The sequence below is a fragment of the Camellia sinensis genome, chromosome 8 (genome assembly GCF_055761805.1).
Source record: "Camellia sinensis isolate YWXY chromosome 8, ASM5576180v1, whole genome shotgun sequence".
NCBI classification, from domain to species: domain Eukaryota; kingdom Viridiplantae; phylum Streptophyta; class Magnoliopsida; order Ericales; family Theaceae; genus Camellia; species Camellia sinensis.
Genome location: NC_138968.1, coordinates 144,069,746 through 144,082,021, shown reverse-complemented (window position 1 = coordinate 144,082,021; position 12,276 = coordinate 144,069,746). Strand labels below are relative to the sequence as shown.

Genomic DNA, 12,276 nt, shown 5'->3' with positions numbered 1-12,276 from the left:
ACCATTCACCACCTGCCACCACCAGCCACCCATTACCACCAGCCACCCACCCGCCACCACCATCACCCACCCACCTGCCACCACCACCCACCTGCCACCATCATCCACTCGCTACCACTTACCACCCGCCACCGTCACCCACCCACCCACCACCACCACCACCACCACCTCCACCTGTCACCCATCTGCCACCAGCATCCACCACCCACCATCACCACCCACTCGCTACCACCTACCACCCACCACCGTCACCCACCCACCCACCACTACCACCACCAGCCACCACCCGACATCCGCCACCCACTTGCTACCACTACCCGCCGACACCACCACCACCACCCGCTACCACCCACTACCACCCGCCATCTGCCACCCACCTGCCACCACCACCACCACCACCCACTCGTTACCACCCACCACCCACCACCGTCACCCACCCACCCACGACTACCACCCGCCACCTACCCGCCACCCACCACCACCCGCCATCGGCCACTCACCACCCACCACCCGCCACCCACCATCACCCGCCATCTGCCACCCACCTACCACCACCACCCACCACCTGCCACCACCACCTCCCACTCACTACCACCCGCCACCGTCACCCACCACCACCACCCACCACCCCCAGCTACCCACCACCCACTACCACCAGCTACCCACCACCCACCGTCACCACTTTCTACCACTATCTTCCGCCGCCACTTGCCACCATTTTCCATTTCTCACTCTTTTTTATATTTTTAAATTTTTTTTAAACATTTTGTCAATTACCAAACGTGTTTGTAGTTTATGTTTTTCTAAAAATAAACAAAAAATAAACAAAAACCAGTTTATAAAATTTTTGTAAATAGAAACTGAAAACGTAAACGTTGCCAAACACACTTAAATTTTTAAAATAGCATCTCTTAATAAATTTGCTCCATTGATGTAAACTGTTATATATTAATTATTGATTTATTTAAAAATTAATTAATTATAATCCAATCCCATGCCACGTCCATAAATTTAAATGCGATATTTTAACAATATCTAGCATTACTTTTTAAAGATATTATCTAGACTCAAGAGGAAATAACTACAAATCAGTGGGAATATTGCCAGTGCAAGTCTGAAGTTGCACACACACAAATAGATATATATATATATATATATAGTCTCACCTTTCGTTTGTTTTAATTTTATAATTATGATTTAAATATAAAGTCATATTTTGAAACATGAATTTTTTAAATGAATTGTAAAAAGAGAAAATTTATTTGGTTATGAGTTTTAAAAAGAGTTTTAAATTATATTTTAAAATTATTTTGGGTTTATTTTTTAAAATATTTAAAAAAATTCTTAATTTTATTTTCTTAGAGTAAATATTTTTATTGCAAATATTTATTTTTTTTTAATGTGCACTATATTTTTTTAAAGAAAAATTAGTGAAATATCCCTCTCCAACTTTGTGTAGTAGGAGAGGTCTAAGATATTTTTTTTATTAGCTAAGGTTCCTCGATAAAATTTCTCTATGATCATATCAGAGAAATTTTAAAATTTCTCTGTAAAAATTAAAATTTCTTTGTGTCGGGGCTAAAATTTCTCTGAGTCGAGAAAAATTTCTTTGAGCGAATTTTGTCTATGAAAATACTATATGTCATTTATTTTATAAAATATTAATATTAGGGGCTTTAAAAAAAATCTCATTTTTTAAAATATTTTATATATTTAGAAATTTAAAAATATTTATTTTTTTTATTTTAAATATATAATTTTTATAATAAATATTTTCTTATTTTTTAATTTTAAATATTTTATTTTTTTTAATATTTTTTAATTTTAATATTTAATTTTTTATAATTTTAAATCGTGCATATATATCTAAGTCATAACAAATTATTTGGCCAATACTTAAAAAAGTAAGAAAATATTTTTTTTTTAATTGAAAAAAATAAAAAATATTTTTCTCCAAAAATAAAAATATATATATTTTCTGAAAAAATATTTTTTCAAAAAAATAAAAAAAAAATTTACATAACAAAATAAAAAATTTATTTTTTTGACATATAATTTTTTTGTTTTAAAAATAGAGTTTAGAATTTTGAAAAGAGTTTTAAATTAATTGTTTAATTATGAGTTTTGAAATTTTTTTTAATTGGAATCATAATTCTAAAATTAAACTAAACGTTACCTTTATTTATTTATTTTTATAATTTGGTAATACAATTCGTGCACTGAGACAAATTAACATAAATACGTAATACTATAAATCTAAAAAAAATTAGATTCATTTTATACCTGTTGAATCACACATTTTTATTTTAAATCACAATACATGATACATAAATTGAATCCAAGTCACACATTATTATTCTGGGAAAAATTACAAGAAATTATTTAAGCTTCTACACATTTTCAATCCTAGGAGCAACCAAACTTCCCAAATTATCATCCAAGCAAGCCATGTAATTTCTTGTTGAAGTCATCAATATAAGAGGACTCCAAATCTTTGTTCAACAAGAGCTCTCTCATCTTCCCATGGTTCTCCCTCACCTCCTTCCCAATTTTACTCTCTTCATCCATTACAACCTTTACTGCTTTACACGCACTCTCCCTAGTAAACAACCCATCTTCTCATTTCTCAACCTCTACTCCAACCTTCAAATTCCTACTCATCATCCTAGCATTAATAATTTGATCCCCAACATTTGGCAATGGCACCAACTGACACTAACACTGTTCAGATAACGAACCCAACCCGCAATGGGTAATAAATCAATCCACGGAAGAATGTTCTAGAATCAACTGTTGTTGTACCCAACCCCCATTGCAAATGGATGTGGCGGATGATTTTGTCGAGAAGGGAGTACGCATGGCTCATCCACCTGGTGATAGCATGCGAGTGAAGTCAAATGATGTGTACAACCCAGTGCGTAATGCAGTTAATGATGTGGCAATTGCCACCGAAGTAGAGAAAACATTGAATCCAATGGCAGACATAGAAATGTGGAACAAAGCTAATGAGGGGACGATAGCAAAGCTAAAAGAGGAAGTTATTGGGTTGAAGAGTAAAATGGAGTTGCAAGCCGTGAACATTGTTGGTGGGTTCGAGTGTGTAATGAAGGTGAAAGACGAGGAAATCCAAAAGTTGCAAAATGAAAACAAAGAAATATGGCAAACAATATCAATGCTGGAGGACCAGCTGGCTGACCATCTGGTGCACAATGTTACGCAAGCTTTTTGTAAAGTTAATGTCACTGCTGTTGGTGCGAGTCGGTGTGAAGTTGGAAGTGGGATCGATGTGGCAGTCGTGCATGATGTCACGCCTATTCGAGGTGTTGCAAATATCTGTGGGAGTGTTGCATATGTAGATGTGCACACAATGTTCGATTCTAGTCCGGCGCTGCTACGTAGTGTGGGTGATGGTGGGCATGGCGTGGCTGGGCAAAATTTGTTTATGCGCAAAATTAACACCAAAGTGAGGAAAGAACTAAGGTTGAAAGATTATGACTACCCTTTAGGTTGGAAACGTGCAAAAAGAACAGTCAGACACACAAGGGAGGGTCTGGAAGTTGAGAAATGTAATGTGAATTACGCTGTGATTGATGTTGACATAGTTGGTGTGCTTACCAGAAAATGGTCTGGTTTGGAGTTGAACAACCGCTTTGGGGTATGGAAAATGATGACGTTTGAAGAGAAAGAGAAAATAACAAAGGCTTACGAACGGAATGGCAATGGGTATGTGTGGGAGTACACGAAAATTTAATTACCCGTCATGAATACAGTTTTTAGTTAATTGATGTGTTTGTTTTCTACGCAGGGCTGTTATATGGACTGGGGTTGACAATGGTGTGTCGGTGTATTTTACCGATATTAAAAATCTTGTGCGTGGAGAGTATACATGGCAATGCAAGACGACGTACTGACATTTGTGTTACATGTGTTGTGTTATTTTTGGAAACACTATACAATGTAGGTTGTCATAAGCAATATTTTCAGATGACTTTGGTAACACATGTGTTGTTTGTTTCATGGCAGGTAATTGATACGTATGCAGATATACTGATGACAGAGTAGGCGAATGTCGGTTCGGGTGATGATTTGATAGACAAATCGTACTTCTTCAGCAATATTTGCATGGTGAGTGTTACTGTGACACTGCTATACGGTGGGCAATGTGTGGAATTTTTTTTTAAAAACAACTGATTATCTTGTAGGACGTTATCAAAGCAGTAACGTAAAAACAATGGAGAGTTATGTGCTTAAAAAATTTTGCATCATCGAAGGATTGTCGGTACATTCATTTTCCAATATGCAACCAATCACACTGGACTCTCGTGGTGTATGACGCAAAGGACGAGAGTTGGAAGCATTTTAATCCGATGAGGCAATGGTCAAACAGCAGATCAAACATGCATTACAATGAAGCTCTTGTCCTGGTAAAATATTTTTTTTTTTTCCTGTGTTTGAATGAGTGTGGGCGTCTTGTGGTTTTATAAGGTGTGGGTGGTTTTGTGTGTTGCAGAAGGAATGTGTGTCTAGTGTAATGATGCGGTCTTTGCGAGCGAATGGAATAGACGAGCTAAGCATCACTAAGACCTTCAACCACCCCCTCAAGTCTGTTGCAAACTACCCCCAACAGAGAACTGACTCGTAAGTACACTAGTGTTGACACCAGGACATTGTAAATTTCTTGTTGGGTAATTGTGCAATGTAATTGACAAATTGTCCTTGTGTTTCCCCAACATAGGTTGGATTGTGCGGTCATTGTGTGCGCGGTGATTCGGCAATACGTGCACCACTTTGATGTGGGCCGTTCATTATAAGGTAACAATAGCATCGTGTTAAGAGCAAACATGGTGAAGGGATTTGTGAATGACACGATCAGGGGGCTGAAAGAGTAAATATGATTGAATTATTTTTAGGCCGTAAAAAAACAGTAGCTTAAATTTATATATTTTTGCTTAGTATAGTAGTATATGCATTATGATTCTCTTTAGTGACCGTACGTGAACAATTTCAGTTTGGTAGTTATTACGATGTGGTCTCACGATAACCGTGATTTTGTTTTTGTGATTTACGATCCTTAGGTGGCCACTGTGTGTAGATAACGTTGGTATTTAAACTGATGTTTGTGAATGAAGTGTACATGTGTTTGTTTGATGATGTTGTATACCAGAGGTTTAATGGGTGCACAGTAAACTAGGTGGTTAAGTGTGACAATTATTAGTTTGATTGTCTTAAAAATTTCAAGTTGGGTACATTAGTATGTGGGATTTAGCCACCGGATAGGATTTGTGTTTTTGGAGTTGGTAGGTGTCACAAAGCAAGCGTTGTGTAATGTTTAGTGTGGGGGATGCGTACACACCCGGCCACTTCATAGCTTCCACCTAAACTAATTAAAGACTGGTGACAAACAGACACAACTAGATCCCTTCCCATCCCATTGGATTGGAACATACAAAAAATAGTTTTTCACCCCTTGAAATTAATTACAAAACAACACATCACTGCTGAATATTCCCTCTGAGTTTCGCTCCGAATTGTACTCTCATGTAAGCAAATATTCAGTTCGAATGTTATGTATCTATGTAGATACAAATCAATCATATGAAATGTATCCATATGTGTAGCTGTGTACGTATTATGTAGCCACAGTTGCTGGATTTTGGTGTGTAAGATCGTATGTGTAGTGGATAAGTGTTTTGATTTTTTTGTTTTTGAAAAAATTGTTTAACGGTTTGTATGTGTTGATGTGTTCATTACAATATGGTTTAAGCGTAGCGTGTATCAAGTATGACGGTGTGAGGAACGTATTTTGTTTTGAAAATATGTATTGAAAGGGAACATATTTGTGTGAAATGCCATTTAATTTGGAGCGTGTTCTGAATGTGAACATATTTTACCGTGACATTCAGTTAACGCAAACAACACACAGAGACAGGAAAATAAAATTGTGCAATAGTAAGGTACTTACCAAATGTCCCCTCACGGGAAAGAAAAATTAAACACAACACAATGATGCAAATATTTGGATAAATGGTTCATGTGGAGGTTGTGTGCCACCCAACTTATTTGGTGAACTAATGTAATAAAACCGGCGTAGTAATGCAAAACATAATAGTACGGTACATTGGGGGTTTGGGCACCCATTTATTTAGCAAAACAAATTAAACCGAAGTGACAAACTTTGGGACGAAAACGTTAGATATGTAGTCGCAAAAAGTAAAGGCTAAATTGGTTCTTTACATGTCTTCCTGTTGTGGTTCCCCATGCATTGACAACGTCCGCAACGAATTGGCTGCATTTCTTCACCCCTTGACAGAATTCATTTTTTCTTTGGCCTATCAGGTGGGCGTTTCACAACTGGTGGATGTATGACGAAATCTTTAATACTAAAAGGTGGTTTCTCAACAGTTGGTATTGGAGTTATGCTTGAGGTGTATGTCAAACGACATTCGGACACATGATAGTATGGTTCAACCAAATCATTCAATTCCCATCCACTGTTACGGATTTCAACCATCGCGTGTGCACATGATAACCGTTTAATTTGTCACTGGAAACACAAACATGTGCGCTTGCCAACATCCACAAGTACAGATGGGTACGAATGCACCTCATACACATCTTTATTTGATTGGCTTACAAGCCACGCCTTCCTTTGTTGTATGCTTTCACCAAGCAAGACTCCATTTTGGGACAAAGAACTCTAGGGCACGCAGCCGCCTTACGTATGGGTTTTGACATTTGATCCATAATTTTCGTCCGAATGCTGTAAACCATCTGCATGATCGAGAGGTGACGTGCCTCGCGAATCCATGAGTTGAATAACTCAGCTGCATTAGAACATATCTCACCATATCGGTCACCCCCTCCAAAACAAACGTGAAATGTAAAAATATGTTCATACAATTGTGAACAAGACATACATTGATATAGGCAGCATATGTAATTAATTTGGTGCACTATATTTGTAGCGACCCTAATTTTTCATAAGTATTTATTTATTTTTTATTACTACTTTATTTTATTTGTGACTTTATTAATTGTGTGGATACATGAGAATTTAATGTGTTAGTTAATTATATATAATTAATCTGAATATTTATATTTATATATATATATAAAGAAATTATTGATATAGATTTTATATAAGATATTTATATTCATATATGTCATATTTGTGATTTATTTGTATAATATAATATAATAGGAAATTAGGTTATTATATATTTAGACTTGGGTTTATAATATAGTATAATATAAGAAGTCAATTAGGTTTAGAAGTTAATAAGAAAACAAAAAAAAAACAAAAAAACAAAAAAAAAAGAGGGGGCTTTGGGCAGCCGAGAGAGAGAGAGTGCAACCGAGAGAGGGATTGTGCGAGTGCAGCAGAGAAAGAGAGTGAAAAGAGTGGTGAGGTAGAGAGAAGGAAAAAAAAAAGAAGAAAAGATTATGGTTTCATTTTGGTGGCTCCATTAATTTTCTAAGTTATTATTTGATCTTTAAAAAATATTGTGAGTACAAAACTTACTTCCCTTTATTTATGTTTAATTCGTTATTTTTATTTGTTTATTTATATTAATTTGATGTTGGTTTGATTTTGTATTTGTATGTAGATGATGAATTGATTTCATGATTTGATTAAATGTGTATGTAAGGTTTAGGGTTTTTGTATATATTTATATTGTAAATTTAATCACACTTATAGATATATGAAAATAAAATTTATTAGGAACCCGTAGATAAATTCTTTATACTCCATCATGACTCCATGGATTGTTATTTTATTTGAGTGTTGGTGAGGAAGAGTGTATAAAAAAAAATTGAGAATTATGAGATTTATTTAAATGCCTTAGGCTGGGCATTATTATGTTTGTTCTCATGAGTAGATAAGAGATTGTGTATATATATTGTTGCCTCATGCTCATGAGTAGACAAGTGCTTTGATTTACGCGCGTACGTATATGCTAACTATCCAATGAGTGTGGGTCAAACTCGGGACGATATCACCATCCAAGTTTGGCTTTGGAGCGGTGTTAAGTATATGGGAGGCACATGGGATATATGTGTAGGCCGGAAGTGGACGCCGAAGTGGTGGAGTTAAGGTACAAAGAATTTAATTATGAGTTTATTGGTATAGTGTAAATTGTATTGATTTGTATATCTTGAAAAATAGTAAACGACCTCGATAAATTATGAAATTTGAGCAGAGGCATGTATACGTGATTCTAGACAACTTTTGTGTTTTAAATTTTTATTAAACAGATCGATTAGAACTTATAATCGGATGATCTTAGTTATAGTAATTTTGATTCATTTTAGAAATGCAAATTTTAGAGGATATTTTAATCAACGAAACGAACTCATTTTTATTGGTTTCTCATAAAATGAAGTAAAACATTATTCTAAACACTTTTTGTGTTTTGAACTTTTCCGAAAAAATTCATCTTGCAGCATTTTTTTTCATTTTCAGTTCCAGATTTTTCGATCTAATTTCATTTAGGATTTTCTATTAATTTTTTCTCTCAACTTGTTCAGTTTATACTAAATTCGTTTCCGTAACCTTTTATAAAATTTGATTCTGTACAACTTTTGTTCTTTGAGTTTTGGTCAATTCGAAGTATTTAAGCATAAAACGGTGCATTTTTATTCTTCTTTAGCAAGTTACTTAGGATTAAATTATACTAACTTTATTTTTTGCAACATGGTGGATCTTATTAACTTTTTTATGCAGGGTTAACCCACCATGTTTTTATTTTTATTTTGTTTATTTTATACTCAATTTATATTTTGTTGTGTATGGATAAGAAACTAAATGCCACCATATCTCGGGAAACTACTCATTCGTCTCGATGCGGATGGAACTACTTGCCTTGTCCCGTAACAAGAATTAAATGTATTTTTGTTTGTGTTTGGTGGATACGTGGGTATTAAATCTTGTACTCATACCAATATACCTGTATACTGACCCGTTTTGTCTCTTGGTAACTCGGGTGCGTTCTATTTGAGCACAGCCGAGCTTCCTTTGCAGGATTAGTTGGGACTATGGTGGTGACAAGAAATAACTATGATCGTAGGACATATTTTTTGGACTTCTTTTGGTTTTCTTGAGCTTGGGGTTGATATTAGTTTACGTATTTATTTATTTTTTTATGACCTTAGTATTTTTGACAATTTAGCATTGTGGGTTGTTTTTCAACATTACATTATTTAAGTTGTTTTGACTAGTTGTTGCTACTTTAATGTTGGAGGTATTTGATAGTTATGAAATTATGGTGAATGGTTTGGTTAACGTTTTGTTAGTTTTTTTTTTTTTATCCCTTATAATCTTTTGAGGATGGAAATTTACTTAAACCCTTTGGAGACGTGAACGTTTAGATTTTGTTTCACCTCTAGGATTTGCATGATGGAATATTGATTGGGATTTAGCCCTAATTTAATATTTAATCGTCCAAATTTTGGGGCATGACATAACGGGTGCGTACCGAAAGTAGGCGTTTGCCCAATATGACGGGGGTAAATCTTTTAAAAAATCCGTTACCACACTCCGACCCGATGTCTTAAACCTTTCTACACTAGAATTGAATGTTGTTACGGTTGGTGCGTAGGCACATTCTCGAAATTCGCTTAGCAAGTCGACATGGTGCATCTTGTTGGTGTACCGTATCTTCTCTTGCAAGTTTCATTGCAAATGTTGCAAGCAAAACGCATGGTGGGCAGATGGGAATGTGTTTGGAATAGATTTGAGTATACCTATGTGTCGGTCTGATATAAATGTAAGCGTCCTGTCCATAGTAACCACGCTCGTGAGATGTTCTAAGAACCAAGCCCAGTTAGTTGTGTTCTCCGAGTCGACAATTGCTATTACCAATGGGAATAACCTTGTATACAAAATTGTTAGTGGGTTTAGTTAGTGGATGAACTTATACATGATTTTTTTTTTTAAAAAAAGGCAACACACATAGTTATACAACTAACAGACTATGGAATGAATGAGAATAACCTTGATTGCCATCTTTTGCGGTTGCAGCTAGTAAGTTTCCTTTGAATTTCCCCTTCAAGAAGGTGCCATCCAAGAATAGTAAAGGGCGGCAATGATTGAAACCATCGATGCATGTTTTGAATGATATAAAAAATCGTATGAACCAGTGATTTTGATCATCATAGTTAATGTTAATGTAACTCCCTGGATTGTTTTCCATAACAAAATTATTATACCACCGTAATTGATCGAAAGAGATGGAATGTGCACTGAACATTTCGCCCTGCGCTTTTTCAACACCTAACCAAGCTACTCAGTAGCTTATCTCTAATCCATAGTCTTTCTTCAAGTCATAACATTGGACGTGTTAGCGGTTTGTCACGTACCCATTCAGAGATAAATTGGACACTAAATCAAACCCAGCCCTCAGGTTTTTTGGTGTCCGAATGGCAACAACACAACTGTGCTCTGTATTCCACTTACGAATGTAAAAAAACTTATCAGCATGCAAGACTTGTGCGTGTATAGACCACATGCATCCTTTTGATTCCCTCATCGTGCACATAGTTGTAATCCGAACGGAGTTATTCTTCAGATACTTGAACCGGAATCCACATTCAACCGCTTACCAATAAATCCCATCTAACAAACAGTTGAATCACACATTTTTATTTTAAATCACAATACACGACACATAAATTGAATCTAAATCACACATTATTATCCTGGGGAAAATTACAATAAATTATTTAAGCGTTTACACATTTTTTCCTAGGAGCAACCAAACTTCCCAAATTATCATCTAAGCAAGCCATGTAATTTCTTGTTGAAGTTATCAATATAAGAGGACTCCAAATCTTTGTTCAACAAGAACTCTTTCATTATCCCATGGTTCTCCCTCACCTCCTTCCCAATCTCACTCTCTTCATCCATTACGACCCTCACTGCTCTACACACACTCTCCCTGGTAAACAACCCATCTTCTCCTTTATCAACCTCCACTCCAACCTTCAAATTCCTACTCATCATCCTAGCATTAATAATCTGATCCCCAACATTTGGCAGCAGCACCAACTGACACGTGTTCACCAGCGCTTCGGATAACGAACCCGACCTGCAATAGGTAATAAAGCGACCCACGGAAGAATGTTCTAGAATCAACTATTACTGTACCAAACCCCCATGTACTATCCCTCTTTGTTCGACTTGGGTCTCAAACTTTTCGGGTAATGCAGCTTGCATCGAATCTGACCCAATTGGTGGCTTCAAAGTGGCCAAAAAGGGAAAATCCTAAAGCTCCAAGCCCAAAACCAATTCTTGGAACTGGTTCATTTTTAAATTGCACTCACTTCCAAATGCACAATAAATAACAGAACTGGGTTCAAATTAGGCCAACCACTTAGCCCACTTTTCTTCCAAAGGTGAAGTGGGTGGCTCTGGAATAATCAGTCCGGAAAGCAAAACAGGCTTTCCGAACTGGGATTCCAGGTAATCACAATAAGGGCCTTCGATTTCCGACAAGTCTGGAGCCCTAATGCGTCGCATTGGCTTAAACTGACAAACTGTCGCTCGCAGAACCGTGTGTTGTTACCAAACTGCATAGCATCGATGGCAGCAAAGGCCCGAGCCTTGTGCGGATTGAGCTTGATCGAATGAAGCGAGTACCCAGCAGGGGGTTGCATTAGGTCTTCTTGGGTTAATTCTCTGCCTAGAAGTTGCCTTTCTGGGGTCAATGTGTAGCCAATTGTAGCAGGACTGATAATGCAGTAGTGAACCGATTTGATCCCTAACCGGCAAGCCAAACCGAGCATCCAGTGAGTGAAATCGAAAAAAACAACGTCGACTTTAAGAGTTCGAAGGAGGTTTTCAATGTCGTGCTGGGTGTTGTCCATGGCAGTCATGAGGAGGGACTAGAGAGGATATGGGACATCTGAAGTGGTTTCAAAGCTGGGAGGGAGGTTGGGGACGTGAGGGACGGTGATGGGGATGAAGGTGATGAGGTTTGGGTGGAGATTGAATGGTTAGAGCTTTGATTGTGTTTTGTTTGGGACTAAGAATGAGATTTTGTAACCTTTCGTGGCTAGTTTGTTGGAAAGGTAGAGGAAAGGGGTAAGGTGGCCAAAGGCAAACCAAGGGTACATTGCTATGTGGAAAGTTGGTGAGCCTATATTTGCACCCTGTTGGCTCTCACCACAAGCTGGAAAAAATAAGGGAATTGTACATCAATGGTTGTGGGAAAAAATATTTTACAAAAAAGTAATAATTATTAATAATTAAAATTATATTTTTTTCATTAATGTGTA

General features: G+C 36.7%; 2 pseudogenes across 1 annotated transcript; both read right to left on the bottom strand.

Moving 5' to 3' along the window:
- Positions 1–10,668: 10,668 nt before the first annotated feature.
- LOC114266156 (cyanidin 3-O-galactoside 2''-O-xylosyltransferase FGGT1 pseudogene) lies at positions 10,669–11,979 on the bottom strand (annotated as a pseudogene). The gene has a single exon (XR_014337190.1). The product of XR_014337190.1 is annotated as a cyanidin 3-O-galactoside 2''-O-xylosyltransferase FGGT1 pseudogene (transcript).
- Positions 10,772–11,157, bottom strand: LOC145798150 (cyanidin 3-O-galactoside 2''-O-xylosyltransferase FGGT1 pseudogene; annotated as a pseudogene).
- Positions 11,980–12,276: the final 297 nt, after the last annotated feature.